The sequence below is a fragment of the Phoenix dactylifera genome, chromosome 4, assembly GCF_051530095.1.
Source record: "Phoenix dactylifera cultivar Ajwa chromosome 4, Ajwa_hap1_PhDact_Kaust_v1.1, whole genome shotgun sequence".
Classification (NCBI taxonomy): domain Eukaryota; kingdom Viridiplantae; phylum Streptophyta; class Magnoliopsida; order Arecales; family Arecaceae; genus Phoenix; species Phoenix dactylifera.
This window is the reverse complement of record NC_143193.1, coordinates 35509215-35534036: the sequence shown is the minus strand read 5'-3', so window position 1 is coordinate 35534036 and position 24822 is coordinate 35509215. Positions and strand designations below refer to the sequence as shown.

General features: G+C 49.9%; 45 non-coding genes and 23 pseudogenes across 45 annotated transcripts; all 68 read left to right on the top strand.

Moving 5' to 3' along the window:
- Positions 1 to 130: 130 nt before the first annotated feature.
- LOC149758125 (5S ribosomal RNA) lies at positions 131 to 249 on the top strand. The gene has a single exon (XR_016406620.1). It is a non-coding gene; the product is annotated as a 5S ribosomal RNA (ribosomal RNA).
- A 246-nt stretch (positions 250 to 495) lies between these two features.
- Positions 496 to 614, top strand: LOC149758124 (5S ribosomal RNA). The gene has a single exon (XR_016406611.1). It is a non-coding gene; the product is annotated as a 5S ribosomal RNA (ribosomal RNA).
- A 246-nt stretch (positions 615 to 860) lies between these two features.
- Positions 861 to 979, top strand: LOC149758123 (5S ribosomal RNA; annotated as a pseudogene).
- A 246-nt stretch (positions 980 to 1225) lies between these two features.
- On the top strand, positions 1226 to 1344 carry LOC149758122 (5S ribosomal RNA). Its single transcript, XR_016406600.1, has one exon. It is a non-coding gene; the product is annotated as a 5S ribosomal RNA (ribosomal RNA).
- A 246-nt stretch (positions 1345 to 1590) lies between these two features.
- Positions 1591 to 1709, top strand: LOC149758121 (5S ribosomal RNA; annotated as a pseudogene).
- Positions 1710 to 1955: 246 nt separating this feature from the next.
- On the top strand, positions 1956 to 2074 carry LOC149758120 (5S ribosomal RNA). The gene has a single exon (XR_016411878.1). It is a non-coding gene; the product is annotated as a 5S ribosomal RNA (ribosomal RNA).
- Positions 2075 to 2320: 246 nt separating this feature from the next.
- Positions 2321 to 2439, top strand: LOC149758119 (5S ribosomal RNA). Its single transcript, XR_016406589.1, has one exon. It is a non-coding gene; the product is annotated as a 5S ribosomal RNA (ribosomal RNA).
- Positions 2440 to 2686: 247 nt separating this feature from the next.
- Positions 2687 to 2805, top strand: LOC149758118 (5S ribosomal RNA). Its single transcript, XR_016406578.1, has one exon. It is a non-coding gene; the product is annotated as a 5S ribosomal RNA (ribosomal RNA).
- Positions 2806 to 3051: 246 nt separating this feature from the next.
- LOC149758117 (5S ribosomal RNA) lies at positions 3052 to 3170 on the top strand. The gene has a single exon (XR_016406569.1). It is a non-coding gene; the product is annotated as a 5S ribosomal RNA (ribosomal RNA).
- A 246-nt stretch (positions 3171 to 3416) lies between these two features.
- LOC149758116 (5S ribosomal RNA) lies at positions 3417 to 3535 on the top strand (annotated as a pseudogene).
- Positions 3536 to 3781: 246 nt separating this feature from the next.
- On the top strand, positions 3782 to 3900 carry LOC149758115 (5S ribosomal RNA). Its single transcript, XR_016411877.1, has one exon. It is a non-coding gene; the product is annotated as a 5S ribosomal RNA (ribosomal RNA).
- A 246-nt stretch (positions 3901 to 4146) lies between these two features.
- Positions 4147 to 4266, top strand: LOC149758114 (5S ribosomal RNA). Its single transcript, XR_016404819.1, has one exon. It is a non-coding gene; the product is annotated as a 5S ribosomal RNA (ribosomal RNA).
- A 247-nt stretch (positions 4267 to 4513) lies between these two features.
- On the top strand, positions 4514 to 4632 carry LOC149758113 (5S ribosomal RNA). The gene has a single exon (XR_016406564.1). It is a non-coding gene; the product is annotated as a 5S ribosomal RNA (ribosomal RNA).
- A 246-nt stretch (positions 4633 to 4878) lies between these two features.
- LOC149758112 (5S ribosomal RNA) lies at positions 4879 to 4997 on the top strand. Its single transcript, XR_016406563.1, has one exon. It is a non-coding gene; the product is annotated as a 5S ribosomal RNA (ribosomal RNA).
- A 246-nt stretch (positions 4998 to 5243) lies between these two features.
- LOC149758111 (5S ribosomal RNA) lies at positions 5244 to 5362 on the top strand (annotated as a pseudogene).
- Positions 5363 to 5608: 246 nt separating this feature from the next.
- On the top strand, positions 5609 to 5727 carry LOC149758110 (5S ribosomal RNA). Its single transcript, XR_016411876.1, has one exon. It is a non-coding gene; the product is annotated as a 5S ribosomal RNA (ribosomal RNA).
- Positions 5728 to 5973: 246 nt separating this feature from the next.
- Positions 5974 to 6093, top strand: LOC149758109 (5S ribosomal RNA). Its single transcript, XR_016404818.1, has one exon. It is a non-coding gene; the product is annotated as a 5S ribosomal RNA (ribosomal RNA).
- A 247-nt stretch (positions 6094 to 6340) lies between these two features.
- LOC149758108 (5S ribosomal RNA) lies at positions 6341 to 6459 on the top strand. Its single transcript, XR_016406557.1, has one exon. It is a non-coding gene; the product is annotated as a 5S ribosomal RNA (ribosomal RNA).
- A 246-nt stretch (positions 6460 to 6705) lies between these two features.
- LOC149758107 (5S ribosomal RNA) lies at positions 6706 to 6824 on the top strand. The gene has a single exon (XR_016406546.1). It is a non-coding gene; the product is annotated as a 5S ribosomal RNA (ribosomal RNA).
- Positions 6825 to 7070: 246 nt separating this feature from the next.
- Positions 7071 to 7189, top strand: LOC149758106 (5S ribosomal RNA; annotated as a pseudogene).
- Positions 7190 to 7435: 246 nt separating this feature from the next.
- On the top strand, positions 7436 to 7554 carry LOC149758105 (5S ribosomal RNA). The gene has a single exon (XR_016406535.1). It is a non-coding gene; the product is annotated as a 5S ribosomal RNA (ribosomal RNA).
- A 246-nt stretch (positions 7555 to 7800) lies between these two features.
- LOC149758104 (5S ribosomal RNA) lies at positions 7801 to 7919 on the top strand. The gene has a single exon (XR_016406525.1). It is a non-coding gene; the product is annotated as a 5S ribosomal RNA (ribosomal RNA).
- Positions 7920 to 8165: 246 nt separating this feature from the next.
- On the top strand, positions 8166 to 8284 carry LOC149758103 (5S ribosomal RNA; annotated as a pseudogene).
- Positions 8285 to 8530: 246 nt separating this feature from the next.
- LOC149758102 (5S ribosomal RNA) lies at positions 8531 to 8649 on the top strand. Its single transcript, XR_016406514.1, has one exon. It is a non-coding gene; the product is annotated as a 5S ribosomal RNA (ribosomal RNA).
- Positions 8650 to 8895: 246 nt separating this feature from the next.
- LOC149758101 (5S ribosomal RNA) lies at positions 8896 to 9014 on the top strand (annotated as a pseudogene).
- Positions 9015 to 9260: 246 nt separating this feature from the next.
- On the top strand, positions 9261 to 9379 carry LOC149758100 (5S ribosomal RNA). Its single transcript, XR_016401129.1, has one exon. It is a non-coding gene; the product is annotated as a 5S ribosomal RNA (ribosomal RNA).
- A 246-nt stretch (positions 9380 to 9625) lies between these two features.
- Positions 9626 to 9744, top strand: LOC149758099 (5S ribosomal RNA; annotated as a pseudogene).
- A 246-nt stretch (positions 9745 to 9990) lies between these two features.
- On the top strand, positions 9991 to 10109 carry LOC149758098 (5S ribosomal RNA). Its single transcript, XR_016408827.1, has one exon. It is a non-coding gene; the product is annotated as a 5S ribosomal RNA (ribosomal RNA).
- Positions 10110 to 10355: 246 nt separating this feature from the next.
- LOC149758097 (5S ribosomal RNA) lies at positions 10356 to 10474 on the top strand (annotated as a pseudogene).
- A 246-nt stretch (positions 10475 to 10720) lies between these two features.
- Positions 10721 to 10839, top strand: LOC149758096 (5S ribosomal RNA). Its single transcript, XR_016406503.1, has one exon. It is a non-coding gene; the product is annotated as a 5S ribosomal RNA (ribosomal RNA).
- Positions 10840 to 11085: 246 nt separating this feature from the next.
- LOC149758095 (5S ribosomal RNA) lies at positions 11086 to 11204 on the top strand (annotated as a pseudogene).
- Positions 11205 to 11450: 246 nt separating this feature from the next.
- On the top strand, positions 11451 to 11569 carry LOC149758094 (5S ribosomal RNA). The gene has a single exon (XR_016411875.1). It is a non-coding gene; the product is annotated as a 5S ribosomal RNA (ribosomal RNA).
- A 246-nt stretch (positions 11570 to 11815) lies between these two features.
- LOC149758093 (5S ribosomal RNA) lies at positions 11816 to 11934 on the top strand. The gene has a single exon (XR_016400451.1). It is a non-coding gene; the product is annotated as a 5S ribosomal RNA (ribosomal RNA).
- Positions 11935 to 12180: 246 nt separating this feature from the next.
- On the top strand, positions 12181 to 12299 carry LOC149758092 (5S ribosomal RNA). The gene has a single exon (XR_016403763.1). It is a non-coding gene; the product is annotated as a 5S ribosomal RNA (ribosomal RNA).
- A 246-nt stretch (positions 12300 to 12545) lies between these two features.
- Positions 12546 to 12664, top strand: LOC149758091 (5S ribosomal RNA; annotated as a pseudogene).
- Positions 12665 to 12910: 246 nt separating this feature from the next.
- Positions 12911 to 13029, top strand: LOC149758090 (5S ribosomal RNA). The gene has a single exon (XR_016408826.1). It is a non-coding gene; the product is annotated as a 5S ribosomal RNA (ribosomal RNA).
- Positions 13030 to 13275: 246 nt separating this feature from the next.
- LOC149758089 (5S ribosomal RNA) lies at positions 13276 to 13394 on the top strand (annotated as a pseudogene).
- Positions 13395 to 13640: 246 nt separating this feature from the next.
- LOC149758088 (5S ribosomal RNA) lies at positions 13641 to 13759 on the top strand. Its single transcript, XR_016406492.1, has one exon. It is a non-coding gene; the product is annotated as a 5S ribosomal RNA (ribosomal RNA).
- Positions 13760 to 14005: 246 nt separating this feature from the next.
- Positions 14006 to 14124, top strand: LOC149758087 (5S ribosomal RNA; annotated as a pseudogene).
- Positions 14125 to 14370: 246 nt separating this feature from the next.
- Positions 14371 to 14489, top strand: LOC149758086 (5S ribosomal RNA). Its single transcript, XR_016411874.1, has one exon. It is a non-coding gene; the product is annotated as a 5S ribosomal RNA (ribosomal RNA).
- Positions 14490 to 14735: 246 nt separating this feature from the next.
- On the top strand, positions 14736 to 14854 carry LOC149758085 (5S ribosomal RNA). Its single transcript, XR_016400450.1, has one exon. It is a non-coding gene; the product is annotated as a 5S ribosomal RNA (ribosomal RNA).
- Positions 14855 to 15100: 246 nt separating this feature from the next.
- LOC149758084 (5S ribosomal RNA) lies at positions 15101 to 15219 on the top strand. Its single transcript, XR_016403762.1, has one exon. It is a non-coding gene; the product is annotated as a 5S ribosomal RNA (ribosomal RNA).
- Positions 15220 to 15465: 246 nt separating this feature from the next.
- LOC149758083 (5S ribosomal RNA) lies at positions 15466 to 15584 on the top strand (annotated as a pseudogene).
- A 246-nt stretch (positions 15585 to 15830) lies between these two features.
- On the top strand, positions 15831 to 15949 carry LOC149758082 (5S ribosomal RNA). The gene has a single exon (XR_016403504.1). It is a non-coding gene; the product is annotated as a 5S ribosomal RNA (ribosomal RNA).
- Positions 15950 to 16195: 246 nt separating this feature from the next.
- On the top strand, positions 16196 to 16314 carry LOC149758081 (5S ribosomal RNA; annotated as a pseudogene).
- A 246-nt stretch (positions 16315 to 16560) lies between these two features.
- LOC149758080 (5S ribosomal RNA) lies at positions 16561 to 16679 on the top strand. Its single transcript, XR_016406479.1, has one exon. It is a non-coding gene; the product is annotated as a 5S ribosomal RNA (ribosomal RNA).
- A 246-nt stretch (positions 16680 to 16925) lies between these two features.
- On the top strand, positions 16926 to 17044 carry LOC149758079 (5S ribosomal RNA). Its single transcript, XR_016406468.1, has one exon. It is a non-coding gene; the product is annotated as a 5S ribosomal RNA (ribosomal RNA).
- Positions 17045 to 17290: 246 nt separating this feature from the next.
- Positions 17291 to 17409, top strand: LOC149758078 (5S ribosomal RNA; annotated as a pseudogene).
- Positions 17410 to 17655: 246 nt separating this feature from the next.
- On the top strand, positions 17656 to 17774 carry LOC149758077 (5S ribosomal RNA). The gene has a single exon (XR_016406457.1). It is a non-coding gene; the product is annotated as a 5S ribosomal RNA (ribosomal RNA).
- Positions 17775 to 18020: 246 nt separating this feature from the next.
- Positions 18021 to 18139, top strand: LOC149758076 (5S ribosomal RNA). The gene has a single exon (XR_016406446.1). It is a non-coding gene; the product is annotated as a 5S ribosomal RNA (ribosomal RNA).
- Positions 18140 to 18385: 246 nt separating this feature from the next.
- On the top strand, positions 18386 to 18504 carry LOC149758075 (5S ribosomal RNA; annotated as a pseudogene).
- Positions 18505 to 18750: 246 nt separating this feature from the next.
- On the top strand, positions 18751 to 18869 carry LOC149758074 (5S ribosomal RNA). The gene has a single exon (XR_016406435.1). It is a non-coding gene; the product is annotated as a 5S ribosomal RNA (ribosomal RNA).
- A 246-nt stretch (positions 18870 to 19115) lies between these two features.
- Positions 19116 to 19234, top strand: LOC149758073 (5S ribosomal RNA). The gene has a single exon (XR_016406424.1). It is a non-coding gene; the product is annotated as a 5S ribosomal RNA (ribosomal RNA).
- Positions 19235 to 19480: 246 nt separating this feature from the next.
- On the top strand, positions 19481 to 19599 carry LOC149758072 (5S ribosomal RNA; annotated as a pseudogene).
- Positions 19600 to 19845: 246 nt separating this feature from the next.
- Positions 19846 to 19964, top strand: LOC149758071 (5S ribosomal RNA). The gene has a single exon (XR_016406420.1). It is a non-coding gene; the product is annotated as a 5S ribosomal RNA (ribosomal RNA).
- Positions 19965 to 20210: 246 nt separating this feature from the next.
- Positions 20211 to 20329, top strand: LOC149758070 (5S ribosomal RNA; annotated as a pseudogene).
- Positions 20330 to 20575: 246 nt separating this feature from the next.
- Positions 20576 to 20694, top strand: LOC149758069 (5S ribosomal RNA). Its single transcript, XR_016406409.1, has one exon. It is a non-coding gene; the product is annotated as a 5S ribosomal RNA (ribosomal RNA).
- Positions 20695 to 20940: 246 nt separating this feature from the next.
- LOC149758068 (5S ribosomal RNA) lies at positions 20941 to 21059 on the top strand. The gene has a single exon (XR_016406398.1). It is a non-coding gene; the product is annotated as a 5S ribosomal RNA (ribosomal RNA).
- A 246-nt stretch (positions 21060 to 21305) lies between these two features.
- On the top strand, positions 21306 to 21424 carry LOC149758067 (5S ribosomal RNA; annotated as a pseudogene).
- A 246-nt stretch (positions 21425 to 21670) lies between these two features.
- LOC149758066 (5S ribosomal RNA) lies at positions 21671 to 21789 on the top strand. The gene has a single exon (XR_016406387.1). It is a non-coding gene; the product is annotated as a 5S ribosomal RNA (ribosomal RNA).
- Positions 21790 to 22035: 246 nt separating this feature from the next.
- Positions 22036 to 22154, top strand: LOC149758065 (5S ribosomal RNA). Its single transcript, XR_016402115.1, has one exon. It is a non-coding gene; the product is annotated as a 5S ribosomal RNA (ribosomal RNA).
- A 246-nt stretch (positions 22155 to 22400) lies between these two features.
- Positions 22401 to 22519, top strand: LOC149758064 (5S ribosomal RNA; annotated as a pseudogene).
- A 246-nt stretch (positions 22520 to 22765) lies between these two features.
- LOC149758063 (5S ribosomal RNA) lies at positions 22766 to 22884 on the top strand. The gene has a single exon (XR_016406376.1). It is a non-coding gene; the product is annotated as a 5S ribosomal RNA (ribosomal RNA).
- A 246-nt stretch (positions 22885 to 23130) lies between these two features.
- On the top strand, positions 23131 to 23249 carry LOC149758062 (5S ribosomal RNA). Its single transcript, XR_016406369.1, has one exon. It is a non-coding gene; the product is annotated as a 5S ribosomal RNA (ribosomal RNA).
- Positions 23250 to 23495: 246 nt separating this feature from the next.
- Positions 23496 to 23614, top strand: LOC149758061 (5S ribosomal RNA; annotated as a pseudogene).
- A 246-nt stretch (positions 23615 to 23860) lies between these two features.
- Positions 23861 to 23979, top strand: LOC149758060 (5S ribosomal RNA). The gene has a single exon (XR_016406358.1). It is a non-coding gene; the product is annotated as a 5S ribosomal RNA (ribosomal RNA).
- A 246-nt stretch (positions 23980 to 24225) lies between these two features.
- Positions 24226 to 24344, top strand: LOC149758059 (5S ribosomal RNA). Its single transcript, XR_016406347.1, has one exon. It is a non-coding gene; the product is annotated as a 5S ribosomal RNA (ribosomal RNA).
- Positions 24345 to 24590: 246 nt separating this feature from the next.
- LOC149758058 (5S ribosomal RNA) lies at positions 24591 to 24709 on the top strand (annotated as a pseudogene).
- Positions 24710 to 24822: the final 113 nt, after the last annotated feature.

Below are 24822 nucleotides of genomic sequence, written 5' to 3'. Positions count from 1 at the left end.
GGCGGTGCCATGCCGCATAGCGGGAATAGCGCGTTGAATCCTACGCCAGAACGGCCCCGGCGGCGCGAATGTCTCGGGCCGTCGAGGTCTGCTGCTTTGTCATAAAAGGGAGTTTCGATGGGCATGTCATGGGTGCGATCATACCAGCACTAATGCACCGGATCCCATCAGAACTCCGCAGTTAAGCGTGCTTGGGCGAGAGTAGTACTAGGATGGGTGACCCCCTGGGAAGTCCTCGTGTTGCACCCCTTTTATTTTTTGCCCGCTTTTTTATTTTTTGATAATATTTAATTTTAATTTTTCGGCTTTTGGCTTTTCCTCTTCGGATAATTTTTTTCCCCCGAAAATAAACTGAGTCCGGAGACTCGCGGTGCCATGCCGCATAGCGGAACAGTGCGTTGAATCCTACGCCAGAACGGCCCCGGCAGCGCGAATGTCTCGGGCCGTCGCGGTCTGCTGCTTTGTCATAAAAGGGAGTTTCGAAGGGCATGTCATGGGTGCGATCATACCAGCACTAATGCACCGGATCCCATCAGAACTCCGCAGTTAAGCGTGCTTGGGCGAGAGTAGTACTAGGATGGGTGACCCCCTGGGAAGTCCTCGTGTTGCACCCCTTTTATTTTTTGCCCGCTTTTTTATTTTTTGATAATATTTATTTTTAATTTTTCGGCTTTTGGCTTTTCCTCTTCGGATAATTTTTTTCCCCCGAAAATAAACTGAGTCCGGAGACTCGCGGTGCCATGCCGCATAGCGGAACAGCGCGTTGAATCCTACGCCAGAACGGCCCCGGCAGCGCGAATGTCTCGGGCCGTCGCGGTCTGCTGCTTTGTCATAAAAGGGAGTTTCGAAGGGCATGTCATGGGTGCGATCATACCAGCACTAATGCACCGGATCCCATCATAACTCCGCAGTTAGGCGTGCTTGGGCGAGAGAAGTACTAGGATGGGTGACCCCCTAGGAAGTCCTCGTGTTGCACCCTTTTTATTTTTTGCCCGCTTTTTTATTTTTTGATAATATTTATTTTTAATTTTTTGGCTTTTGGCTTTTCCTCTTCGGATAATTTTTTCCCCCCGAAAATAAACTGAGTCCGGAGACTGGCGGTGCCATGCCGCATAGCGGAACAGCGCGTTGAATCCTACGCCAGAACGGCCCCGGCAGCGCGAATGTCTCGGGCCGTCGAGGTCTGCTGCTTTGTCATAAAAGGGAGTTTCGAAGGGCATGTCATGGGTGCGATCATACCAGCACTAATGCACCGGATCCCATCAGAACTCCGCAGTTAAGCGTGCTTGGGCGAGAGTAGTACTAGGATGGGTGACCCCCTGGGAAGTCCTCGTGTTGCACCCCTTTTATTTTTTGCCCGCTTTTTTATTTTTTGATAACATTTATTTTTTATTTTTCGGCTTTTGGCTTTTCCTCTTCGGATAATTTTTTTCCCCCGAAAATAAACTGAGTCCGGAGACTCGCGGTGCCATGCCGCATAGCGGAACAGCGCGTTGAATCCTACGCCAGAACGGCCCCGGCAGCGCGAATGTCTCGGGCCGTCGCGGTCTGCTGCTTTGTCATAAAAGGGAGTTTCGAAGGGCATGTCATGGGTGCGATCATACCAGCACTAATGCACCGGATCCCATCATAACTCCGCAGTTAGGCGTGCTTGGGCGAGAGAAGTACTAGGATGGGTGACCCCCTGGGAAGTCCTCGTGTTGCACCCTTTTTATTTTTTGCCCGCTTTTTTATTTTTTGATAATATTTATTTTTAATTTTTTGGCTTTTGGCTTTTCCTCTTCGGATAATTTTTTCCCCCCGAAAATAAACTGAGTCCGGAGACTGGCGGTGCCATGCCGCATAGCGGAACAGCGCGTTGAATCCTACGCCAGAACGGCCCCGGCAGCGCGAATGTCTCGGGCCGTCGAGGTCTGCTGCTTTGTCATAAAAGGGAGTTTCGAAGGGCATGTCATGGGTGCGATCATACCAGCACTAATGCACCGGATCCCATCAGAACTCCGCAGTTAAGCGTGCTTGGGCGAGAGTAGTACTAGGATGGGTGACCCCCTGGGAAGTCCTCGTGTTGCACCCTTTTTATTTTTTGCCCGCTTTTTTATTTTTTGATAATATTTATTTTTAATTTTTTGGCTTTTGGCTTTTCCTCTTCGGATAATTTTTTCCCCCCGAAAATAAACTGAGTCCGGAGATTGGCGGTGCCATGCCGCATAGCGGAACAGCGCGTTGAATCCTTCGCCAGAACGGCCCCGGCAGCGCGAATGTCTCGGGCCGTCGAGGTCTGCTGCTTTGTCATAAAAGGGAGTTTCGAAGGGCATGTCATGGGTGCGATCATACCAGCACTAATGCACCGGATCCCATCAGAACTCCGCAGTTAAGCGTGCTTGGGCGAGAGTAGTACTAGGATGGGTGACCCCCTGGGAAGTCCTCGTGTTGCACCCCTTTTATTTTTTGCCCGCTTTTTTATTTTTTGATAACATTTATTTTTTATTTTTCGGCTTTTGGCTTTTCCTCTTCGGATAATTTTTTTCCCCCGAAAATAAACTGAGTCCGGAGACTGGCGGTGCCATGCCGCATAGCGGGAATAGCGCGTTGAATCCTACGCCAGAACGGCCCCGGCGGCGCGAATGTCTCGGGCCGTCGAGGTCTGCTGCTTTGTCATAAAAGGGAGTTTCGATGGGCATGTCATGGGTGCGATCATACCAGCACTAATGCACCGGATCCCATCAGAACTCCGCAGTTAAGCGTGCTTGGGCGAGAGTAGTACTAGGATGGGTGACCCCCTGGGAAGTCCTCGTGTTGCACCCCTTTTATTTTTTGCCCGCTTTTTTATTTTTTGATAATATTTAATTTTAATTTTTCGGCTTTTGGCTTTTCCTCTTCGGATAATTTTTTTCCCCCGAAAATAAACTGAGTCCGGAGACTCGCGGTGCCATGCCGCATAGCGGAACAGCGCGTTGAATCCTACGCCAGAACGGCCCCGGCAGCGCGAATGTCTCGGGCCGTCGCGGTCTGCTGCTTTGTCATAAAAGGGAGTTTCGAAGGGCATGTCATGGGTGCGATCATACCAGCACTAATGCACCGGATCCCATCAGAACTCCGCAGTTAAGCGTGCTTGGGCGAGAGTAGTACTAGGATGGGTGACCCCCTGGGAAGTCCTCGTGTTGCACCCCTTTTATTTTTTGCCCGCTTTTTTATTTTTTGATAATATTTATTTTTAATTTTTCGGCTTTTGGCTTTTCCTCTTCGGATAATTTTTTTCCCCCGAAAATAAACTGAGTCCGGAGACTCGCGGTGCCATGCCGCATAGCGGAACAGCGCGTTGAATCCTACGCCACAACGGCCCCGGCAGCGCGAATGTCTCGGGCCGTCGCGGTCTGCTGCTTTGTCATAAAAGGGAGTTTCGAAGGGCATGTCATGGGTGCGATCATACCAGCACTAATGCACCGGATCCCATCATAACTCCGCAGTTAGGCGTGCTTGGGCGAGAGAAGTACTAGGATGGGTGACCCCCTGGGAAGTCCTCGTGTTGCACCCTTTTTATTTTTTGCCCGCTTTTTTATTTTTTGATAATATTTATTTTTAATTTTTTGGCTTTTGGCTTTTCCTCTTCGGATAATTTTTTCCCCCCGAAAATAAACTGAGTCCGGAGACTGGCGGTGCCATGCCGCATAGCGGAACAGCGCGTTGAATCCTACGCCAGAACGGCCCCGGCAGCGCGAATGTCTCGGGCCGTCGAGGTCTGCTGCTTTGTCATAAAAGGGAGTTTCGAAGGGCATGTCATGGGTGCGATCATACCAGCACTAATGCACCGGATCCCATCAGAACTCCGCAGTTAAGCGTGCTTGGGCGAGAGTAGTACTAGGATGGGTGACCCCCTGGGAAGTCCTCGTGTTGCACCCTTTTTATTTTTTGCCCGCTTTTTTATTTTTTGATAATATTTATTTTTAATTTTTTGGCTTTTGGCTTTTCCTCTTCGGATAATTTTTTCCCCCCGAAAATAAACTGAGTCCGGAGACTGGCGGTGCCATGCCGCATAGCGGAACAGCGCGTTGAATCCTACGCCAGAACGGCCCCGGCAGCGCGAATGTCTCGGGCCGTCGAGGTCTGCTGCTTTGTCATAAAAGGGAGTTTCGAAGGGCATGTCATGGGTGCGATCATACCAGCACTAATGCACCGGATCCCATCAGAACTCCGCAGTTAAGCGTGCTTGGGCGAGAGTAGTACTAGGATGGGTGACCCCCCTGGGAAGTCCTCGTGTTGCACCCCTTTTATTTTTTGCCCGCTTTTTTATTTTTTGATAACATTTATTTTTTATTTTTCGGCTTTTGGCTTTTCCTCTTCGGATAATTTTTTTCCCCCGAAAATAAACTGAGTCCGGAGACTGGCGGTGCCATGCCGCATAGCGGGAATAGCGCGTTGAATCCTACGCCAGAACGGCCCCGGCGGCGCGAATGTCTCGGGCCGTCGAGGTCTGCTGCTTTGTCATAAAAGGGAGTTTCGATGGGCATGTCATGGGTGCGATCATACCAGCACTAATGCACCGGATCCCATCAGAACTCCGCAGTTAAGCGTGCTTGGGCGAGAGTAGTACTAGGATGGGTGACCCCCTGGGAAGTCCTCGTGTTGCACCCCTTTTATTTTTTGCCCGCTTTTTTATTTTTTGATAATATTTAATTTTAATTTTTCGGCTTTTGGCTTTTCCTCTTCGGATAATTTTTTTCCCCCGAAAATAAACTGAGTCCGGAGACTCGCGGTGCCATGCCGCATAGCGGAACAGCGCGTTGAATCCTACGCCAGAACGGCCCCGGCAGCGCGAATGTCTCGGGCCGTCGCGGTCTGCTGCTTTGTCATAAAAGGGAGTTTCGAAGGGCATGTCATGGGTGCGATCATACCAGCACTAATGCACCGGATCCCATCAGAACTCCGCAGTTAAGCGTGCTTGGGCGAGAGTAGTACTAGGATGGGTGACCCCCTGGGAAGTCCTCGTGTTGCACCCCTTTTATTTTTTGCCCGCTTTTTTATTTTTTGATAATATTTATTTTTAATTTTTCGGCTTTTGGCTTTTCCTCTTCGGATAATTTTTTTCCCCCGAAAATAAACTGAGTCCGGAGACTCGCGGTGCCATGCCGCATAGCGGAACAGCGCGTTGAATCCTACGCCACAACGGCCCCGGCAGCGCGAATGTCTCGGGCCGTCGCGGTCTGCTGCTTTGTCATAAAAGGGAGTTTCGAAGGGCATGTCATGGGTGCGATCATACCAGCACTAATGCACCGGATCCCATCATAACTCCGCAGTTAGGCGTGCTTGGGCGAGAGAAGTACTAGGATGGGTGACACCCTGGGAAGTCCTCGTGTTGCACCCTTTTTATTTTTTGCCCGCTTTTTTATTTTTTGATAATATTTATTTTTAATTTTTTGGCTTTTGGCTTTTCCTCTTCGGATAATTTTTTCCCCCCGAAAATAAACTGAGTCCGGAGACTGGCGGTGCCATGCCGCATAGCGGAACAGCGCGTTGAATCCTACGCCAGAACGGCCCCGGCAGCGCGAATGTCTCGGGCCGTCGAGGTCTGCTGCTTTGTCATAAAAGGGAGTTTCGAAGGGCATGTCATGGGTGCGATCATACCAGCACTAATGCACCGGATCCCATCAGAACTCCGCAGTTAAGCGTGCTTGGGCGAGAGTAGTACTAGGATGGGTGACCCCCTGGGAAGTCCTCGTGTTGCACCCTTTTTATTTTTTGCCCGCTTTTTTATTTTTTGATAATATTTATTTTTAATTTTTTGGCTTTTGGCTTTTCCTCTTCGGATAATTTTTTCCCCCCGAAAATAAACTGAGTCCGGAGACTGGCGGTGCCATGCCGCATAGCGGAACAGCGCGTTGAATCCTACGCCAGAACGGCCCCGGCAGCGCGAATGTCTCGGGCCGTCGAGGTCTGCTGCTTTGTCATAAAAGGGAGTTTCGAAGGGCATGTCATGGGTGCGATCATACCAGCACTAATGCACCGGATCCCATCAGAACTCCGCAGTTAAGCGTGCTTGGGCGAGAGTAGTACTAGGATGGGTGACCCCCCTGGGAAGTCCTCGTGTTGCACCCCTTTTATTTTTTGCCCGCTTTTTTATTTTTTGATAACATTTATTTTTTATTTTTCGGCTTTTGGCTTTTCCTCTTCGGATAATTTTTTTCCCCCGAAAATAAACTGAGTCCGGAGACTGGCGGTGCCATGCCGCATAGCGGGAATAGCGCGTTGAATCCTACGCCAGAACGGCCCCGGCGGCGCGAATGTCTCGGGCCGTCGAGGTCTGCTGCTTTGTCATAAAAGGGAGTTTCGATGGGCATGTCATGGGTGCGATCATACCAGCACTAATGCACCGGATCCCATCAGAACTCCGCAGTTAAGCGTGCTTGGGCGAGAGTAGTACTAGGATGGGTGACCCCCTGGGAAGTCCTCGTGTTGCACCCCTTTTATTTTTTGCCCGCTTTTTTATTTTTTGATAATATTTAATTTTAATTTTTCGGCTTTTGGCTTTTCCTCTTCGGATAATTTTTTTCCCCCGAAAATAAACTGAGTCCGGAGACTCGCGGTGCCATGCCGCATAGCGGAACAGCGCGTTGAATCCTACGCCAGAACGGCCCCGGCAGCGCGAATGTCTCGGGCCGTCGCGGTCTGCTGCTTTGTCATAAAAGGGAGTTTCGAAGGGCATGTCATGGGTGCGATCATACCAGCACTAATGCACCGGATCCCATCAGAACTCCGCAGTTAAGCGTGCTTGGGCGAGAGTAGTACTAGGATGGGTGACCCCCTGGGAAGTCCTCGTGTTGCACCCCTTTTATTTTTTGCCCGCTTTTTTATTTTTTGATAATATTTATTTTTAATTTTTCGGCTTTTGGCTTTTCCTCTTCGGATAATTTTTTTCCCCCGAAAATAAACTGAGTCCGGAGACTCGCGGTGCCATGCCGCATAGCGGAACAGCGCGTTGAATCCTACGCCAGAACGGCCCCGGCAGCGCGAATGTCTCGGGCCGTCGCGGTCTGCTGCTTTGTCATAAAAGGGAGTTTCGAAGGGCATGTCATGGGTGCGATCATACCAGCACTAATGCACCGGATCCCATCATAACTCCGCAGTTAGGCGTGCTTGGGCGAGAGAAGTACTAGGATGGGTGACCCCCTGGGAAGTCCTCGTGTTGCACCCTTTTTATTTTTTGCCCGCTTTTTTATTTTTTGATAATATTTATTTTTAATTTTTTGGCTTTTGGCTTTTCCTCTTCGGATAATTTTTTCCCCCCGAAAATAAACTGAGTCCGGAGACTGGCGGTGCCATGCCGCATAGCGGAACAGCGCGTTGAATCCTACGCCAGAACGGCCCCGGCAGCGCGAATGTCTCGGGCCGTCGAGGTCTGCTGCTTTGTCATAAAAGGGAGTTTCGAAGGGCATGTCATGGGTGCGATCATACCAGCACTAATGCACCGGATCCCATCAGAACTCCGCAGTTAAGCGTGCTTGGGCGAGAGTAGTACTAGGATGGGTGACCCCCTGGGAAGTCCTCGTGTTGCACCCCTTTTATTTTTTGCCCGCTTTTTTATTTTTTGATAACATTTATTTTTTATTTTTCGGCTTTTGGCTTTTCCTCTTCGGATAATTTTTTTCCCCCGAAAATAAACTGAGTCCGGAGACTCGCGGTGCCATGCCGCATAGCGGAACAGCGCGTTGAATCCTACGCCAGAACGGCCCCGGCAGCGCGAATGTCTCGGGCCGTCGCGGTCTGCTGCTTTGTCATAAAAGGGAGTTTCGAAGGGCATGTCATGGGTGCGATCATACCAGCACTAATGCACCGGATCCCATCAGAACTCCGCAGTTAAGCGTGCTTGGGCGAGAGTAGTACTAGGATGGGTGACCCCCTGGGAAGTCCTCGTGTTGCACCCCTTTTATTTTTTGCCCGCTTTTTTATTTTTTGATAATATTTATTTTTAATTTTTCGGCTTTTGGCTTTTCCTCTTCGGATAATTTTTTTCCCCCGAAAATAAACTGAGTCCGGAGACTCGCGGTGCCATGCCGCATAGCGGAACAGCGCGTTGAATCCTACGCCAGAACGGCCCCGGCAGCGCGAATGTCTCGGGCCGTCGCGGTCTGCTGCTTTGTCATAAAAGGGAGTTTCGAAGGGCATGTCATGGGTGCGATCATACCAGCACTAATGCACCGGATCCCATCATAACTCCGCAGTTAGGCGTGCTTGGGCGAGAGAAGTACTAGGATGGGTGACCCCCTGGGAAGTCCTCGTGTTGCACCCTTTTTATTTTTTGCCCGCTTTTTTATTTTTTGATAATATTTATTTTTAATTTTTTGGCTTTTGGCTTTTCCTCTTCGGATAATTTTTTTCCCCCGAAAATAAGCTGAGTCCGGAGACTCGCGGTGCCATGCCGCATAGCGGAACAGCGCGTTGAATCCTACGCCAGAACGGCCCCGGCAGCGCGAATGTCTCGGGCCGTCGCGGTCTGCTGCTTTGTCATAAAAGGGAGTTTCGAAGGGCATGTCATGGGTGCGATCATACCAGCACTAATGCACCGGATCCCATCAGAACTCCGCAGTTAAGCGTGCTTGGGCGAGAGTAGTACTAGGATGGGTGACCCCCTGGGAAGTCCTCGTGTTGCACCCCTTTTATTTTTTGCCCGCTTTTTTATTTTTTGATAATATTTATTTTTAATTTTTCGGCTTTTGGCTTTTCCTCTTCGGATAATTTTTTTCCCCCGAAAATAAACTGAGTCCGGAGACTCGCGGTGCCATGCCGCATAGCGGAACAGCGCGTTGAATCCTACGCCAGAACGGCCCCGGCAGCGCGAATGTCTCGGGCCGTCGCGGTCTGCTGCTTTGTCATAAAAGGGAGTTTCGAAGGGCATGTCATGGGTGCGATCATACCAGCACTAATGCACCGGATCCCATCATAACTCCGCAGTTAGGCGTGCTTGGGCGAGAGAAGTACTAGGATGGGTGACCCCCTGGGAAGTCCTCGTGTTGCACCCTTTTTATTTTTTGCCCGCTTTTTTATTTTTTGATAATATTTATTTTTAATTTTTTGGCTTTTGGCTTTTCCTCTTCGGATAATTTTTTCCCCCCGAAAATAAACTGAGTCCGGAGACTGGCGGGGCCATGCCGCATAGCGGAACAGCGCGTTGAATCCTACGCCAGAACGGCCCCGGCAGCGCGAATGTCTCGGGCCGTCAAGGTCTGCTGCTTTGTCATAAAAGGGAGTTTCGAAGGGCATGTCATGGGTGCGATCATACCAGCACTAATGCACCGGATCCCATCAGAACTCCGCAGTTAAGCGTGCTTGGACGAGAGTAGTACTAGGATGGGTGACCCCCTGGGAAGTCCTCGTGTTGCACCCCTTTTATTTTTTGCCCGCTTTTTTATTTTTTGATAACATTTATTTTTTATTTTTCGGCTTTTGGCTTTTCCTCTTCGGATAATTTTTTTCCCCCGAAAATAAACTGAGTCCGGAGACTCGCGGTGCCATGCCGCATAGCGGAACAGCGCGTTGAATCCTACGCCAGAACGGCCCCGGCAGCGCGAATGTCTCGGGCCGTCGCGGTCTGCTGCTTTGTCATAAAAGGGAGTTTCGAAGGGCATGTCATGGGTGCGATCATACCAGCACTAATGCACCGGATCCCATCATAACTCCGCAGTTAGGCGTGCTTGGGCGAGAGAAGTACTAGGATGGGTGACCCCCTGGGAAGTCCTCGTGTTGCACCCTTTTTATTTTTTGCCCGCTTTTTTATTTTTTGATAATATTTATTTTTAATTTTTTGGCTTTTGGCTTTTCCTCTTCGGATAATTTTTTTCCCCCGAAAATAAGCTGAGTCCGGAGACTCGCGGTGCCATGCCGCATAGCGGAACAGCGCGTTGAATCCTACGCCAGAACGGCCCCGGCAGCGCGAATGTCTCGGGCCGTCGCGGTCTGCTGCTTTGTCATAAAAGGGAGTTTCGAAGGGCATGTCATGGGTGCGATCATACCAGCACTAATGCACCGGATCCCATCATAACTCCGCAGTTAGGCGTGCTTGGGCGAGAGTAGTACTAGGATGGGTGACCCCCTGGGAAGTCCTCGTGTTGCACCCCTTTTATTTTTTGCCCGCTTTTTTATTTTTTGATAATATTTATTTTTAATTTTTCGGCTTTTGGCTTTTCCTCTTCGGATAATTTTTTTCCCCCGAAAATAAACTGAGTCCGGAGACTCGCGGTGCCATGCCGCATAGCGGAACAGCGCGTTGAATCCTACGCCAGAACGGCCCCGGCAGCGCGAATGTCTCGGGCCGTCGCGGTCTGCTGCTTTGTCATAAAAGGGAGTTTCGAAGGGCATGTCATGGGTGCGATCATACCAGCACTAATGCACCGGATCCCATCATAACTCCGCAGTTAGGCGTGCTTGGGCGAGAGAAGTACTAGGATGGGTGACCCCCTGGGAAGTCCTCGTGTTGCACCCTTTTTATTTTTTGCCCGCTTTTTTATTTTTTGATAATATTTATTTTTAATTTTTTGGCTTTTGGCTTTTCCTCTTCGGATAATTTTTTCCCCCCGAAAATAAACTGAGTCCGGAGACTGGCGGTGCCATGCCGCATAGCGGAACAGCGCGTTGAATCCTACGCCAGAACGGCCCCGGCAGCGCGAATGTCTCGGGCCGTCGAGGTCTGCTGCTTTGTCATAAAAGGGAGTTTCGAAGGGCATGTCATGGGTGCGATCATACCAGCACTAATGCACCGGATCCCATCAGAACTCCGCAGTTAAGCGTGCTTGGGCGAGAGTAGTACTAGGATGGGTGACCCCCTGGGAAGTCCTCGTGTTGCACCCCTTTTATTTTTTGCCCGCTTTTTTATTTTTTGATAGCATTTATTTTTTATTTTTCGGCTTTTGGCTTTTCCTCTTCGGATAATTTTTTTCCCCCGAAAATAAACTGAGTCCGGAGACTCGCGGTGCCATGCCGCATAGCGGAACAGCGCGTTGAATCCTACGCCAGAACGGCCCCGGCAGCGCGAATGTCTCGGGCCGTCGCGGTCTGCTGCTTTGTCATAAAAGGGAGTTTCGAAGGGCATGTCATGGGTGCGATCATACCAGCACTAATGCACCGGATCCCATCATAACTCCGCAGTTAGGCGTGCTTGGGCGAGAGAAGTACTAGGATGGGTGACCCCCTAGGAAGTCCTCGTGTTGCACCCTTTTTATTTTTTGCCCGCTTTTTTATTTTTTGATAATATTTATTTTTAATTTTTTGGCTTTTGGCTTTTCCTCTTCGGATAATTTTTTCCCCCCGAAAATAAACTGAGTCCGGAGACTGGCGGTGCCATGCCGCATAGCGGAACAGCGCGTTGAATCCTACGCCAGAACGGCCCCGGCAGCGCGAATGTCTCGGGCCGTCGCGGTCTGCTGCTTTGTCATAAAAGGGAGTTTCGAAGGGCATGTCATGGGTGCGATCATACCAGCACTAATGCACCGGATCCCATCAGAACTCCGCAGTTAAGCGTGCTTGGGCGAGAGTAGTACTAGGATGGGTGACCCCCTGGGAAGTCCTCGTGTTGCACCCTTTTTATTTTTTGCCCGCTTTTTTATTTTTTGATAATATTTATTTTTAATTTTTTGGCTTTTGGCTTTTCCTCTTCGGATAATTTTTTCCCCCCGAAAATAAACTGAGTCCGGAGACTGGCGGTGCCATGCCGCATAGCGGAACAGCGCGTTGAATCCTACGCCAGAACGGCCCCGGCAGCGCGAATGTCTCGGGCCGTCGAGGTCTGCTGCTTTGTCATAAAAGGGAGTTTCGAAGGGCATGTCATGGGTGCGATCATACCAGCACTAATGCACCGGATCCCATCAGAACTCCGCAGTTAAGCGTGCTTGGGCGAGAATAGTACTAGGATGGGTGACCCCCTGGGAAGTCCTCGTGTTGCACCCCTTTTATTTTTTGCCCGCTTTTTTATTTTTTGATAACATTTATTTTTTATTTTTCGGCTTTTGGCTTTTCCTCTTCGGATAATTTTTTTCCCCCGAAAATAAACTGAGTCCGGAGACTGGCGGTGCCATGCCGCATAGCGGAACAGCGCGTTGAATCCTACGCCAGAACGGCCCCGGCAGCGCGAATGTCTCGGGCCGTCGAGGTCTGCTGCTTTGTCATAAAAGGGAGTTTCGAAGGGCATGTCATGGGTGCGATCATACCAGCACTAATGCACCGGATCCCATCAGAACTCCGCAGTTAAGCGTGCTTGGGCGAGAGTAGTACTAGGATGGGTGACCCCCTGGGAAGTCCTCGTGTAGCACCCCTTTTATTTTTTGCCCGCTTTTTTATTTTTTGATAACATTTATTTTTTATTTTTCGGCTTTTGGCTTTTCCTCTTCGGATAATTTTTTTCCCCCGAAAATAAACTGAGTCCGGAGACTCGCGGTGCCATGCCGCATAGCGGAACAGCGCGTTGAATCCTACGCCAGAACGGCCCCGGCAGCGCGAATGTCTCGGGCCGTCGCGGTCTGCTGCTTTGTCATAAAAGGGAGTTTCGAAGGGCATGTCATGGGTGCGATCATACCAGCACTAATGCACCGGATCCCATCATAACTCCGCAGTTAGGCGTGCTTGGGCGAGAGAAGTACTAGGATGGGTGACCCCCTGGGAAGTCCTCGTGTTGCACCCTTTTTATTTTTTGCCCGCTTTTTTATTTTTTGATAATATTTATTTTTAATTTTTTGGCTTTTGGCTTTTCCTCTTCGGATAATTTTTTTCCCCCGAAAATAAGCTGAGTCCGGAGACTCGCGGTGCCATGCCGCATAGCGGAACAGCGCGTTGAATCCTACGCCAGAACGGCCCCGGCAGCGCGAATGTCTCGGGCCGTCGCGGTCTGCTGCTTTGTCATAAAAGGGAGTTTCGAAGGGCATGTCATGGGTGCGATCATACCAGCACTAATGCACCGGATCCCATCATAACTCCGCAGTTAGGCGTGCTTGGGCGAGAGTAGTACTAGGATGGGTGACCCCCTGGGAAGTCCTCGTGTTGCACCCCTTTTATTTTTTGCCCGCTTTTTTATTTTTTGATAATATTTATTTTTAATTTTTCGGCTTTTGGCTTTTCCTCTTCGGATAATTTTTTTCCCCCGAAAATAAACTGAGTCCGGAGACTCGCGGTGCCATGCCGCATAGCGGAACAGCGCGTTGAATCCTACGCCAGAACGGCCCCGGCAGCGCGAATGTCTCGGGCCGTCGCGGTCTGCTGCTTTGTCATAAAAGGGAGTTTCGAAGGGCATGTCATGGGTGCGATCATACCAGCACTAATGCACCGGATCCCATCATAACTCCGCAGTTAGGCGTGCTTGGGCGAGAGAAGTACTAGGATGGGTGACCCCCTGGGAAGTCCTCGTGTTGCACCCTTTTTATTTTTTGCCCGCTTTTTTATTTTTTGATAATATTTATTTTTAATTTTTTGGCTTTTGGCTTTTCCTCTTCGGATAATTTTTTCCCCCCGAAAATAAACTGAGTCCGGAGACTGGCGGTGCCATGCCGCATAGCGGAACAGCGCGTTGAATCCTACGCCAGAACGGCCCCGGCAGCGCGAATGTCTCGGGCCGTCGAGGTCTGCTGCTTTGTCATAAAAGGGAGTTTCGAAGGGCATGTCATGGGTGCGATCATACCAGCACTAATGCACCGGATCCCATCAGAACTCCGCAGTTAAGCGTGCTTGGGCGAGAGTAGTACTAGGATGGGTGACCCCCTGGGAAGTCCTCGTGTTGCACCCCTTTTATTTTTTGCCCGCTTTTTTATTTTTTGATAGCATTTATTTTTTATTTTTCGGCTTTTGGCTTTTCCTCTTCGGATAATTTTTTTCCCCCGAAAATAAACTGAGTCCGGAGACTCGCGGTGCCATGCCGCATAGCGGAACAGCGCGTTGAATCCTACGCCAGAACGGCCCCGGCAGCGCGAATGTCTCGGGCCGTCGCGGTCTGCTGCTTTGTCATAAAAGGGAGTTTCGAAGGGCATGTCATGGGTGCGATCATACCAGCACTAATGCACCGGATCCCATCATAACTCCGCAGTTAGGCGTGCTTGGGCGAGAGAAGTACTAGGATGGGTGACCCCCTAGGAAGTCCTCGTGTTGCACCCTTTTTATTTTTTGCCCGCTTTTTTATTTTTTGATAATATTTATTTTTAATTTTTTGGCTTTTGGCTTTTCCTCTTCGGATAATTTTTTCCCCCCGAAAATAAACTGAGTCCGGAGACTGGCGGTGCCATGCCGCATAGCGGAACAGCGCGTTGAATCCTACGCCAGAACGGCCCCGGCAGCGCGAATGTCTCGGGCCGTCGAGGTCTGCTGCTTTGTCATAAAAGGGAGTTTCGAAGGGCATGTCATGGGTGCGATCATACCAGCACTAATGCACCGGATCCCATCAGAACTCCGCAGTTAAGCGTGCTTGGGCGAGAGTAGTACTAGGATGGGTGACCCCCTGGGAAGTCCTCGTGTTGCACCCTTTTTATTTTTTGCCCGCTTTTTTATTTTTTGATAATATTTATTTTTAATTTTTTGGCTTTTGGCTTTTCCTCTTCGGATAATTTTTTCCCCCCGAAAATAAACTGAGTCCGGAGACTGGCGGTGCCATGCCGCATAGCGGAACAGCGCGTTGAATCCTACGCCAGAACGGCCCCGGCAGCGCGAATGTCTCGGGCCGTCGAGGTCTGCTGCTTTGTCATAAAAGGGAGTTTCGAAGGGCATGTCATGGGTGCGATCATACCAGCACTAATGCACCGGATCCCATCAGAACTCCGCAGTTAAGCGTGCTTGGGCGAGAATAGTACTAGGATGGGTGACCCCCTGGGAAGTCCTCGTGTTGCACCCCTTTTATTTTTTGCCCGCTTTTTTATTTTTTGATAACATTTATTTTTTATTTTTCGGCTTTTGGCTTTTCCTCTTCGGATAATTTTTTTCCCCCGAAAATAAACTGAGTCCGGAGACTGGCGGTGCCATGCCGCATAGCGGAACAGCGCGTTGAATCCTACGCCAGAACGGCCCCGGCAGCGCGAATGTCTCGGGCCGTCGAGGTCTGCTGCTTTGTCATAAAAGGGAGTTTCGAAGGGCATGTCATGGGTGCGATCATACCAGCACTAATGCACCGGATCCCATCAGAACTCCGCAGTTAAGCGTGCTTGGGCGAGAGTAGTACTAGGATGGGTGACCCCCTGGGAAGTCCTCGTGTAGCACCCCTTTTATTTTTTGCCCGCTTTTTTATTTTTTGATAACATTTATTTTTTATTTTTCGGCTTTTGGCTTTTCCTCTTCGGATAATTTTTTTCCCCCGAAAATAAACTGAGTCCGGAGACTCGCGGTGCCATGCCGCATAGCGGAACAGCGCGTTGAATCCTACGCCAGAACGGCCCCGGCAGCGCGAATGTCTCGGGCCGTCGCGGTCTGCTGCTTTGTCATAAAAGGGAGTTTCGAAGGGCATGTCATGGGTGCGATCATACCAGCACTAATGCACCGGATCCCATCATAACTCCGCAGTTAGGCGTGCTTGGGCGAGAGAAGTACTAGGATGGGTGACCCCCTGGGAAGTCCTCGTGTTGCACCCTTTTTATTTTTTGCCCGCTTTTTTATTTTTTGATAATATTTATTTTTAATTTTTTGGCTTTTGGCTTTTCCTCTTCGGATAATTTTTTCCCCCCGAAAATAAACTGAGTCCGGAGACTGGCGGTGCCATGCCGCATAGCGGAACAGCGCGTTGAATCCTACGCCAGAACGGCCCCGGCAGCGCGAATGTCTCGGGCCGTCGAGGTCTGCTGCTTTGTCATAAAAGGGAGTTTCGAAGGGCATGTCATGGGTGCGATCATACCAGCACTAATGCAGCGGATCCCATCAGAACTCCGCAGTTAAGCGTGCTTGGGCGAGAGTAGTACTAGGATGGGTGACCCCCTGGGAAGTCCTCGTGTTGCACCCCTTTTATTTTTTGCCCGCTTTTTTATTTTTTGATAACATTTATTTTTTATTTTTCGGCTTTTGGCTTTTCCTCTTCGGATAATTTTTTTCCTCCGAAAATAAACTGAGTCCGGAGACTCGCGGTGCCATGCCGCATAGCGGAACAGCGCGTTGAATCCTACGCCAGAACGGCCCCGGCAGCGCGAATGTCTCGGGCCGTCGCGGTCTGCTGCTTTGTCATAAAAGGGAGTTTCGAAGGGCATGTCATGGGTGCGATCATACCAGCACTAATGCACCGGATCCCATCATAACTCCGCAGTTAGGCGTGCTTGGGCGAGAGAAGTACTAGGATGGGTGACCCCCTAGGAAGTCCTCGTGTTGCACCCTTTTTATTTTTTGCCCGCTTTTTTATTTTTTGATAATATTTATTTTTAATTTTTTGGCTTTTGGCTTTTCCTCTTCGGATAATTTTTTCCCCCCGAAAATAAACTGAGTCCGGAGACTGGCGGTGCCATGCCGCATAGCGGAACAGCGCGTTGAATCCTACGCCAGAACGGCCCCGGCAGCGCGAATGTCTCGGGCCGTCGAGGTCTGCTGCTTTGTCATAAAAGGGAGTTTCGAAGGGCATGTCATGGGTGCGATCATACCAGCACTAATGCACCGGATCCCATCAGAACTCCGCAGTTAAGCGTGCTTGGGCGAGAGTAGTACTAGGATGGGTGACCCCCTGGGAAGTCCTCGTGTTGCACCCCTTTTATTTTTTGCCCGCTTTTTTATTTTTTGATAATATTTAATTTTAATTTTTCGGCTTTTGGCTTTTCCTCTTCGGATAATTTTTTTCCCCCGAAAATAAACTGAGTCCGGAGACTAGCGGTGCCATGCCGCATAGCGGAACAGCGCGTTGAATCCTACGCCAGAACGGCCCCGGCAGCGCGAATGTCTCGGGCCGTCGCGGTCTGCTGCTTTGTCATAAAAGGGAGTTTCGAAGGGCATGTCATGGGTGCGATCATACCAGCACTAATGCACCGGATCCCATCAGAACTCCGCAGTTAAGCGTGCTTGGGCGAGAGTAGTACTAGGATGGGTGACCCCCTGGGAAGTCCTCGTGTTGCACCCCTTTTATTTTTTGCCCGCTTTTTTATTTTTTGATAATATTTATTTTTAATTTTTCGGCTTTTGGCTTTTCCTCTTCGGATAATTTTTTTCCCCCGAAAATAAACTGAGTCCGGAGACTCGCGGTGCCATGCCGCATAGCGGAATAGCGCGTTGAATCCTACGCCAGAACGGCCCCGGCAGCGCGAATGTCTCGGGCCGTCGCGGTCTGCTGCTTTGTCATAAAAGGGAGTTTCGAAGGGCATGTCATAGGTGCGATCATACCAGCACTAATGCACCGGATCCCATCATAACTCCGCAGTTAGGCGTGCTTGGGCGAGAGAAGTACTAGGATGGGTGACCCCCTGGGAAGTCCTCGTGTTGCACCCTTTTTATTTTTTGCCCGCTTTTTTATTTTTTGATAATATTTATTTTTAATTTTTTGGCTTTTGGCTTTTCCTCTTCGGATAATTTTTTCCCCCCGAAAATAAACTGAGTCCGGAGACTGGCGGTGCCATGCCGCATAGCGGAACAGCGCGTTGAATCCTACGCCAGAACGGCCCCGGCAGCGCGAATGTCTCGGGCCGTCGAGGTCTGCTGCTTTGTCATAAAAGGGAGTTTCGAAGGGCATGTCATGGGTGCGATCATACCAGCACTAATGCACCGGATCCCATCAGAACTCCGCAGTTAAGCGTGCTTGGGCGAGAGTAGTACTAGGATGGGTGACCCCCTGGGAAGTCCTCGTGTTGCACCCCTTTTATTTTTTGCCCGCTTTTTTATTTTTTGATAACATTTATTTTTTATTTTTCGGCTTTTGGCTTTTCCTCTTCGGATAATTTTTTTCCCCCGAAAATAAACTGAGTCCGGAGACTCGCGGTGCCATGCCGCATAGCGGAACAGCGCGTTGAATCCTACGCCAGAACGGCCCCGGCAGCGCGAATGTCTCGGGCCGTCGCGGTCTGCTGCTTTGTCATAAAAGGGAGTTTCGAAGGGCATGTCATGGGTGCGATCATACCAGCACTAATGCACCGGATCCCATCAGAACTCCGCAGTTAAGCGTGCTTGGGCGAGAGTAGTACTAGGATGGGTGACCCCCTGGGAAGTCCTCGTGTTGCACCCCTTTTATTTTTTGCCCGCTTTTTTATTTTTTGATAATATTTATTTTTAATTTTTCGGCTTTTGGCTTTTCCTCTTCGGATAATTTTTTTCCCCCGAAAATAAACTGAGTCCGGAGACTCGCGGTGCCATGCCGCATAGCGGAACAGCGCGTTGAATCCTACGCCAGAACGGCCCCGGCAGCGCGAATGTCTCGGGCCGTCGCGGTCTGCTGCTTTGTCATAAAAGGGAGTTTCGAAGGGCATGTCATGGGTGCGATCATACCAGCACTAATGCACCGGATCCCATCATAACTCCGCAGTTAGGCGTGCTTGGGCGAGAGAAGTACTAGGATGGGTGACCCCCTGGGAAGTCCTCGTGTTGCACCCTTTTTATTTTTTGCCCGCTTTTTTATTTTTTGATAATATTTATTTTTAATTTTTTGGCTTTTGGCTTTTCCTCTTCGGATAATTTTTTCCCCCCGAAAATAAACTGAGTCCGGAGACTGGCGGGGCCATGCCGCATAGCGGAACAGCGCGTTGAATCCTACGCCAGAACGGCCCCGGCAGCGCGAATGTCTCGGGCCGTCGAGGTCTGCTGCTTTGTCATAAAAGGGAGTTTCGAAGGGCATGTCATGGGTGCGATCATACCAGCACTAATGCACCGGATCCCATCAGAACTCCGCAGTTAAGCGTGCTTGGGCGAGAGTAGTACTAGGATGGGTGACCCCCTGGGAAGTCCTCGTGTTGCACCCCTTTTATTTTTTGCCCGCTTTTTTATTTTTTGATAACATTTATTTTTTATTTTTCGGCTTTTGGCTTTTCCTCTTCGGATAATTTTTTTCCCCCGAAAATAAACTGAGTCCGGAGACTGGCGGTGCCATGCCGCATAGCGGAACAGCGCGTTGAATCCTACGCCAGAACGGCCCCGGCAGCGCGAATGTCTCGGGCCGTCGAGGTCTGCTGCTTTGTCATAAAAGGGAGTTTCGAAGGGCATGTCATGGGTGCGATCATACCAGCACTAATGCACCGGATCCCATCAGAACTCCGCAGTTAAGCGTGCTTGGGCGAGAGTAGTACTAGGATGGGTGACCCCCTGGGAAGTCCTCGTGTTGCACCCCTTTTATTTTTTGCCCGCTTTTTTATTTTTTGATAACATTTATTTTTTATTTTTCGGCTTTTGGCTTTTCCTCTTCGGATAATTTTTTTTCCCCGAAAATAAACTGAGTCCGGAGACTCGCGGTGCCATGCCGCATAGCGGAACAGCGCGTTGAATCCTACGCCAGAACGGCCCCGGCAGCGCGAATGTCTCGGGCCGTCGCGGTCTGCTGCTTTGTCATAAAAGGGAGTTTCGAAGGGCATGTCATGGGTGCGATCATACCAGCACTAATGCACCGGATCCCATCATAACTCCGCAGTTAGGCGTGCTTGGGCGAGAGAAGTACTAGGATGGGTGACCCCCTGGGAAGTCCTCGTGTTGCACCCTTTTTATTTTTTGCCCGCTTTTTTATTTTTTGATAATATTTATTTTTAATTTTTTGGCTTTTGGCTTTTCCTCTTCGGATAATTTTTTCCCCCCGAAAATAAACTGAGTCCGGAGACTGGCGGTGCCATGCCGCATAGCGGAACAGCGCGTTGAATCCTACGCCAGAACGGCCCCGGCAGCGCGAATGTCTCGGGCCGTCGAGGTCTGCTGCTTTGTCATAAAAGGGAGTTTCGAAGGGCATGTCATGGGTGCGATCATACCAGCACTAATGCACCGGATCCCATCAGAACTCCGCAGTTAAGCGTGCTTGGGCGAGAGTAGTACTAGGATGGGTGACCCCCTGGGAAGTCCTCGTGTTGCACCCCTTTTATTTTTTGCCCGCTTTTTTATTTTTTGATAACATTTATTTTTTATTTTTCGGCTTTTGGCTTTTCCTCTTCGGATAATTTTTTTCCTCCGAAAATAAACTGAGTCCGGAGACTCGCGGTGCCATGCCGCATAGCGGAACAGCGCGTTGAATCCTACGCCAGAACGGCCCCGGCAGCGCGAATGTCTCGGGCCGTCGCGGTCTGCTGCTTTGTCATAAAAGGGAGTTTCGAAGGGCATGTCATGGGTGCGATCATACCAGCACTAATGCACCGGATCCCATCATAACTCCGCAGTTAGGCGTGCTTGGGCGAGAGAAGTACTAGGATGGGTGACCCCCTAGGAAGTCCTCGTGTTGCACCCTTTTTATTTTTTGCCCGCTTTTTTATTTTTTGATAATATTTATTTTTAATTTTTTGGCTTTTGGCTTTTCCTCTTCGGATAATTTTTTCCCCCCGAAAATAAACTGAGTCCGGAGACTGGCGGTGCCATGCCGCATAGCGGAACAGCGCGTTGAATCCTACGCCAGAACGGCCCCGGCAGCGCGAATGTCTCGGGCCGTCGAGGTCTGCTGCTTTGTCATAAAAGGGAGTTTCGAAGGGCATGTCATGGGTGCGATCATACCAGCACTAATGCACCGGATCCCATCAGAACTCCGCAGTTAAGCGTGCTTGGGCGAGAGTAGTACTAGGATGGGTGACCCCCTGGGAAGTCCTCGTGTTGCACCCCTTTTATTTTTTGCCCGCTTTTTTATTTTTTGATAATATTTAATTTTAATTTTTCGGCTTTTGGCTTTTCCTCTTCGGATAATTTTTTTCTCCCGAAAATAAACTGAGTCCGGAGACTCGCGGTGCCATGCCGCATAGCGGAACAGCGCGTTGAATCCTACGCCAGAACGGCCCCGGCAGCGCGAATGTCTCGGGCCGTCGCGGTCTGCTGCTTTGTCATAAAAGGGAGTTTCGAAGGGCATGTCATGGGTGCGATCATACCAGCACTAATGCACCGGATCCCATCAGAACTCCGCAGTTAAGCGTGCTTGGGCGAGAGTAGTACTAGGATGGGTGACCCCCTGGGAAGTCCTCGTGTTGCACCCCTTTTATTTTTTGCCCGCTTTTTTATTTTTTGATAATATTTATTTTTAATTTTTTGGCTTTTGGCTTTTCCTCTTCGGATAATTTTTTTCCTCCGAAAATAAACTGAGTCCGGAGACTCGCGGTGCCATGCCGCATAGCGGAACAGCGCGTTGAATCCTACGCCAGAACGGCCCCGGCAGCGCGAATGTCTCGGGCCGTCGCGGTCTGCTGCTTTGTCATAAAAGGGAGTTTCGAAGGGCATGTCATGGGTGCGATCATACCAGCACTAATGCACCGGATCCCATCATAACTCCGCAGTTAGGCGTGCTTGGGCGAGAGAAGTACTAGGATGGGTGACCCCCTAGGAAGTCCTCGTGTTGCACCCTTTTTATTTTTTGCCCGCTTTTTTATTTTTTGATAATATTTATTTTTAATTTTTTGGCTTTTGGCTTTTCCTCTTCGGATAATTTTTTCCCCCCGAAAATAAACTGAGTCCGGAGACTGGCGGTGCCATGCCGCATAGCGGAACAGCGCGTTGAATCCTACGCCAGAACGGCCCCGGCAGCGCGAATGTCTCGGGCCGTCGAGGTCTGCTGCTTTGTCATAAAAGGGAGTTTCGAAGGGCATGTCATGGGTGCGATCATACCAGCACTAATGCACCGGATCCCATCAGAACTCCGCAGTTAAGCGTGCTTGGGCGAGAGTAGTACTAGGATGGGTGACCCCCTGGGAAGTCCTCGTGTTGCACCCCTTTTATTTTTTGCCCGCTTTTTTATTTTTTGATAATATTTAATTTTAATTTTTCGGCTTTTGGCTTTTCCTCTTCGGATAATTTTTTTCCCCCGAAAATAAACTGAGTCCGGAGACTCGCGGTGCCATGCCGCATAGCGGAACAGCGCGTTGAATCCTACGCCAGAACGGCCCCGGCAGCGCGAATGTCTCGGGCCGTCGCGGTCTGCTGCTTTGTCATAAAAGGGAGTTTCGAAGGGCATGTCATGGGTGCGATCATACCAGCACTAATGCACCGGATCCCATCAGAACTCCGCAGTTAAGCGTGCTTGGGCGAGAGTAGTACTAGGATGGGTGACCCCCTAGGAAGTCCTCGTGTTGCACCCCTTTTATTTTTTGCCCGCTTTTTTATTTTTTGATAATATTTATTTTTAATTTTTCGGCTTTTGGCTTTTCCTCTTCGGATAATTTTTTTCCCCCGAAAATAAACTGAGTCCGGAGACTCGCGGTGCCATGCCGCATAGCGGAACAGCGCGTTGAATCCTACGCCAGAACGGCCCCGGCAGCGCGAATGTCTCGGGCCGTCGCGGTCTGCTGCTTTGTCATAAAAGGGAGTTTCGAAGGGCATGTCATGGGTGCGATCATACCAGCACTAATGCACCGGATCCCATCATAACTCCGCAGTTAGGCGTGCTTGGGCGAGAGAAGTACTAGGATGGGTGACCCCCTGGGAAGTCCTCGTGTTGCACCCTTTTTATTTTTTGCCCGCTTTTTTATTTTTTGATAATATTTATTTTTAATTTTTTGGCTTTTGGCTTTTCCTCTTCGGATAATTTTTTCCCCCCGAAAATAAACTGAGTCCGGAGACTGGCGGTGCCATGCCGCATAGCGGAACAGCGCGTTGAATCCTACGCCAGAACGGCCCCGGCAGCGCGAATGTCTCGGGCCGTCGAGGTCTGCTGCTTTGTTATAAAAGGGAGTTTCGAAGGGCATGTCATGGGTGCGATCATACCAGCACTAATGCACCGGATCCCATCAGAACTCCGCAGTTAAGCGTGCTTGGGCGAGAGTAGTACTAGGATGGGTGACCCCCTGGGAAGTCCTCGTGTTGCACCCCTTTTATTTTTTGCCCGCTTTTTTATTTTTTGATAACATTTATTTTTTATTTTTCGGCTTTTGGCTTTTCCTCTTCGGATAATTTTTTTCCCCCGAAAATAAACTGAGTCCGGAGACTCGCGGTGCCATGCCGCATAGCGGAACAGCGCGTTGAATCCTACGCCAGAACGGCCCCGGCAGCGCGAATGTCTCGGGCCGTCGCGGTCTGCTGCTTTGTCATAAAAGGGAGTTTCGAAGGGCATGTCATGGGTGCGATCATACCAGCACTAATGCACCGGATCCCATCAGAACTCCGCAGTTAAGCGTGCTTGGGCGAGAGTAGTACTAGGATGGGTGACCCCCTGGGAAGTCCTCGTGTTGCACCCCTTTTATTTTTTGCCCGCTTTTTTATTTTTTGATAATATTTATTTTTAATTTTTCGGCTTTTGGCTTTTCCTCTTCGGATAATTTTTTTCCCCCGAAAATAAACTGAGTCCGGAGACTCGCGGTGCCATGCCGCATAGCGGAACAGCGCGTTGAATCCTACGCCAGAACGGCCCCGGCAGCGCGAATGTCTCGGGCCGTCGCGGTCTGCTGCTTTGTCATAAAAGGGAGTTTCGAAGGGCATGTCATGGGTGCGATCATACCAGCACTAATGCACCGGATCCCATCATAACTCCGCAGTTAGGCGTGCTTGGGCGAGAGAAGTACTAGGATGGGTGACCCCCTAGGAAGTCCTCGTGTTGCACCCTTTTTATTTTTTGCCCGCTTTTTTATTTTTTGATAATATTTATTTTTAATTTTTTGGCTTTTGGCTTTTCCTCTTCGGATAATTTTTTCCCCCCGAAAATAAACTGAGTCCGGAGACTGGCGGTGCCATGCCGCATAGCGGAACAGCGCGTTGAATCCTACGCCAGAACGGCCCCGGCAGCGCGAATGTCTCGGGCCGTCGAGGTCTGCTGCTTTGTCATAAAAGGGAGTTTCGAAGGGCATGTCATGGGTGCGATCATACCAGCACTAATGCACCGGATCCCATCAGAACTCCGCAGTTAAGCGTGCTTGGGCGAGAGTAGTACTAGGATGGGTGACCCCCTGGGAAGTCCTCGTGTTGCACCCCTTTTATTTTTTGCCCGCTTTTTTATTTTTTGATAATATTTAATTTTAATTTTTCGGCTTTTGGCTTTTCCTCTTCGGATAATTTTTTTCCCCCGAAAATAAACTGAGTCCGGAGACTCGCGGTGCCATGCCGCATAGCGGAACAGCGCGTTGAATCCTACGCCAGAACGGCCCCGGCAGCGCGAATGTCTCGGGCCGTCGCGGTCTGCTGCTTTGTCATAAAAGGGAGTTTCGAAGGGCATGTCATGGGTGCGATCATACCAGCACTAATGCACCGGATCCCATCAGAACTCCGCAGTTAAGCGTGCTTGGGCGAGAGTAGTACTAGGATGGGTGACCCCCTGGGAAGTCCTCGTGTTGCACCCCTTTTATTTTTTGCCCGCTTTTTTATTTTTTGATAATATTTATTTTTAATTTTTCGGCTTTTGGCTTTTCCTCTTCGGATAATTTTTTTCCCCCGAAAATAAACTGAGTCCGGAGACTCGCGGTGCCATGCCGCATAGCGGAACAGCGCGTTGAATCCTACGCTAGAACGGCCCCGGCAGCGCGAATGTCTCGGGCCGTCGCGGTCTGCTGCTTTGTCATAAAAGGGAGTTTCGAAGGGCATGTCATGGGTGCGATCATACCAGCACTAATGCACCGGATCCCATCATAACTCCGCAGTTAGGCGTGCTTGGGCGAGAGAAGTACTAGGATGGGTGACCCCCTGGGAAGTCCTCGTGTTGCACCCTTTTTATTTTTTGCCCGCTTTTTTATTTTTTGATAATATTTATTTTTAATTTTTTGGCTTTTGGCTTTTCCTCTTCGGATAATTTTTTCCCCCCGAAAATAAACTGAGTCCGGA